At 39.8% G+C, this 4,495-nt stretch overlaps 2 non-coding genes across 2 annotated transcripts; both read left to right on the top strand.

Moving 5' to 3' along the window:
• The first annotated feature begins 301 nt into the window (after positions 1 to 301).
• Positions 302 to 420, top strand: LOC111739820. Its single transcript, XR_002780383.1, has one exon. It is a non-coding gene; the product is annotated as a 5S ribosomal RNA (ribosomal RNA).
• A 2,765-nt stretch (positions 421 to 3,185) lies between these two features.
• LOC111739807 lies at positions 3,186 to 3,304 on the top strand. The gene has a single exon (XR_002780381.1). It is a non-coding gene; the product is annotated as a 5S ribosomal RNA (ribosomal RNA).
• The last annotated feature ends 1,191 nt before the right edge of the window (positions 3,305 to 4,495 follow it).

Below are 4,495 nucleotides of genomic sequence, written 5' to 3'. Positions count from 1 at the left end.
AAAATATCAGAAACAGTATGAACTTAGAAAATATTTGTGGAATTGATAAATGGTGCTTACATTCCATGAATAAGAAAATAGTTTCTCGAAAGGAAACTAATTGAAAACTTTGATTGATCACGTTAAGAAGGAAACGTGAAGAGTAAAGTGAGAGCATTCAGGGTGATGGGAAGGGATGGTATGAGAAGGAGACGGAAACCACCGGCAAAGACCGAAAGAACATCACAGGCAGGGAGCAAACTCTGGAAACCAAGAGGAAAGAAGGACTTTAGGGGTTCTAGAAATTTAAAAGAGGGGCGGGGTCTACGGCCATACCACCCTGAACAAGCCCGATCCCGTCTGATCTCGAATGCTAAGCAGGGTCGGGCCTGGTTAGTACTTAGATGGGAGACCATCTTGGAAGACCAGGTGCTGTAGGCATACAAATTAGAAAAATAAGGGAATGTAAACTGACGAGGTCCTTGCAATCTGTGAGGTCAACCAAGGGTTGCCTCTCCCAAAAGATAAAAATAAATAAAAATAAAAGAGGGGTGGGTGGTTAGAGAAAAGTGAGAGGAAAAATCATATAAATTTATAGGAGTAGACAGGAGTGAGATATTTGGGGTCTTGAAGACCAGGGTAAGGAATTTCGAATTATTCTAGGTGCAGAAGAATATTGCTGAAAGCTTTTAGACAGGATCTGGTTTAGGTTTTTTAATGTTTATTCTGGCTGGTATATAAAGAAAATATTAGAAATGGTCAGGAGTATGGGAAAGTCAGATGAGTGGTGATTATCACTTAGATTAGAGTGGTGGTGGTTGAAATGGAGAAAAGTAGTTTTGAAATGCTCTTAGAAGGTAAAATGGAGCCAATTTGTTTATGAATTAGAATGAGGGGTGGGGCAGGGTGCAGGAAAGAGAACAATAAAGAATGACTTCTCTTCCTTTAGCTTAAACAACTAGTAGTGCCTTCTTAAATAGCACGTTTATTTTGGAATATGGGAAATTAAGAGCTTTGCTTGAGCACCAATCAGATAGAGACGATAAGTGCATAGGCAGGTGTACGAGTTGGAGCCCAGTAGGGTCTGAGTTGGAGGTGCAATTTTAGAGCCACTAGCATATAGATGGGATTTGCAACTGTGGTTCTAGGTGAGATACCTGAAGGACGGATGCATACAGGGGAGACGAGATGAGCTAGAATGAGTCCTGGGTCACTGTTTCTAGGAACCCATCTTGTAACCCCGTCTGCACACAGCCGGCCAGTGTTGTCTTTAGAAATCACAAGTACGAATATGTCGCACCTCTGTTAAAGGCCCTGAAGTGAATTTTCATTGCTCATCTGGTCAATATTAACAGTTCTAATATAACCCGAGTGGCCTGTAAGATTTTCCCCTTCATAATTTCTTCAGCCTCATGACTTCTTAATTCCTTACACTCTTATTTAGCTTTATATACCAACATCCTTCTCAGCTCTTCCAGCTTTTTATTCCCTGAGACAGCCTTGTAGATTAGACCAGTTACCCATCCAGAATGGGTTAGGTTCATTCTTCATTTATGGACTCATTTCAGTTTCAATTAATTGTATTATCATTTACCTTCTCTACTAGATTGAAAACTCAATGAGGTCAGGGAGCTCGTCTGTATTAGTATCCACCATTTCTCCAGGGCTTAGCACAGTACCTAGCACTGAATATGGAATTCATGATTATTCGCTAAATTTTTAGATAAACAAGGACCTAAATTTAAATGATAATTTAAATTTTATTCAAATTTTAGACTGTGTGGCATGTGCCCATTTAAACAAAACTTTCATTTATCTTCTCAGTGGGCGTAGTGAATTGTATTTATACCAAGTATCAGGAGAGTTTGAAAATACTATCTTTGGTTGAAAGAAGTTTCTTCCCATGGAGCTAGAATGAGACTCTTGCTATAAAGTATAAACTTTTTGTCTCAGAAAGTCATTTTCTTAAGCTTTGCTGAAATACAGTCTTAAATGTCTAAATGAAAAAGCAATGAGTATTTGGCACAATAGGCATATGAACATGATCTAGAGGAAGCTCGTCACGCACATTGTGTGGGGAATTCATGCTTTTGATTTTTGGATGTCACCATCTGTGATACTTTATGCTGTAATGAGTCTACGATTCTAGGGTTCAGTGTGACACAATGTAACTTTTTGATCTTCTAAAGTAGAATTGTTTTATATAGGTCAACTCTATAAACAGGTAATTTGTAGTGAATAGCTTCATAAAATTAGAAAGTTCTGTCCTTTCATCTAGTTAAACGAGATGTGAGTTTCTTTCATTTGTGGTGCTAGGTTGTGTTGTGTTCGTTGTATGTCCACTCTTACTGCATTTCTCATTTGTCCTCTGGAGCCTTCGGTGGGTTTGGGTTCCACTTGGGTGGAAGCCCTGGTGGCTCTCCCTCCCTACCCGGACACCATTCTCTGTGAGCTTGCTGTAAAACAGATTCACAGTGTTCTGCAAATTCTGGCCGGCATTCAAAGCAGGTTTGAAATAAAGTTCCAGATGGAGACACCTACATAAATGCACAGGAAAAGTGACTAAAGAAAACAGGTGAATGTCACCGTCATCTTATGGATTAAAAGCAGAATAAAAGATGTAAACATGCCCACAGATGTTCAGTGTCTCCACGTTGGTGATTCTTTGCCCACTGGAGCCCTTTTGATTATTGCTGAAATTTACATTAGAGATTTATCAAAGAATCTTAGCAATCTAAGCAAGATGAACAATTTCCGTCCTGATTTAGGCCTTGTTATCTGTTGTATTTGGAATTATAATGGAATTTTCCTGTCACACTCTGATATTGGTTGACTGACGACCTAAAATCAAATGTAATCTCCAAAAAGGCGAGACATAGGTCACTGCTGTATTCTAGTGCCCTGAAAAATATCAGAAACAGTATGAACTTAGAAAATATTTGTGGAATTGATAAATGGTGCTTACATTCCATGAATAAGAAAATAGTTTCTCGAAAGGAAACTAATTGAAAACTTTGATTGATCACGTTAAGAAGGAAACGTGAAGAGTAAAGTGAGAGCATTCAGGGTGATGGGAAGGGATGGTATGAGAAGGAGACGGAAACCACCGGCAAAGACCGAAAGAACATCACAGGCAGGGAGCAAACTCTGGAAACCAAGAGGAAAGAAGGACTTTAGGGGTTCTAGAAATTTAAAAGAGGGGCGGGGTCTACGGCCATACCACCCTGAACAAGCCCGATCCCGTCTGATCTCGAATGCTAAGCAGGGTCGGGCCTGGTTAGTACTTAGATGGGAGACCACTTCGGAAGACCAGGTGCTGTAGGCATACAAATTAGAAAAATAAGGGAATGTAAACTGACGAGGTCCTTGCAATCTGTGGGGTCAACCAAGGGTTGCCTCTCCCAAAAGATAAAAATAAATAAAAATAAAAGAGGGGTGGGTGGTTAGAGAAAAGTGAGAGGAAAAATCATATAAATTTATAGGAGTAGACAGGGGTGAGATATTTGGGGTCTTGAAGACCACGGTAAGGAATTTCGAATTATTCTAAGTGCAGAAGAATATTGTTGAAAGCTTTTAGACAGGATCTGGTTTAGGTTTTTTAATGTTTATTCTGGCTGGTATATAAAGAAAATATTAGAAATGGTCAGGAATATGGGAAGTCAGATGAGTGGTGATTATCACTTAGATTAGGGTGGTGGCGGTTGAAATGGAGAAAAGTAGCTTTGAAATACTCTTAGAAGGTAAAATGGAGCCAATTTGTTTATGAATTAGAATGAGAGGTGGGGCAGGGTGCAGGAAAGAGAACAATAAAGAATGACTTCTCTTCCTTTAGCTTAAACAACTAGTAGTGCCTTCTTAAATAACACGTTTATTTTGGAATATGGGAAATTAAGAGCTTTGCTTGAGCACCAATCAGATAGAGACGATAAGTGCATAGGCAGGTGTACGAGTTGGAGCCCAGTAGGGTCTGAGTTGGAAGTGCAATTTTAGAGCCACTAGCATATAGATGGGATTTGCAACTGTGGTTCTAGGTGAGATACCTGAAGGACGGATGCATACAGGGGAGACGAGATGAGTTAGAATTAGTCCTGGGTCACTGTTTCTAGGAACCCATCTTGTAACCCCGTCTGCACACAGCCGGCCAGTGTTGTCTTTAGAAATCACAAATACGAATATGTCGCACCTCTGTTAAAGGCCCTGAAGTGACTTTTCATTGCTCATCTGGTCAATATTAACAGTTCTGATATATCCCGAGTGGCCTGTAAGATTGTCCCGTTCATAATTTCTTCAGCCTCACGACTTCTTAATTCCTTACACCCTTATTTAGCTTTATATACCAACATCCTTCTCAGCTCTTCCAGCTTTTTATTCCCTGAGACAGCCTTGTAGATTAGACCAGTTACCCATCCAGAATGGGTTAGGTTCATTCTTCATTTATGGACTCATTTCAGTTTCAATTAATTGTATTATCATTTACCTTCTCTACTAGATTGAAAACTCAATGAGGTCAGGGAGC

This window comes from Pteropus vampyrus, unplaced genomic scaffold (assembly GCF_000151845.1).
Source record: "Pteropus vampyrus isolate Shadow unplaced genomic scaffold, Pvam_2.0 Scaffold54, whole genome shotgun sequence".
NCBI classification, from domain to species: domain Eukaryota; kingdom Metazoa; phylum Chordata; class Mammalia; order Chiroptera; family Pteropodidae; genus Pteropus; species Pteropus vampyrus.
The sequence above is the reverse complement of the archived record's forward strand: the minus strand, read 5'-3'. Positions and strand labels throughout refer to the sequence as shown.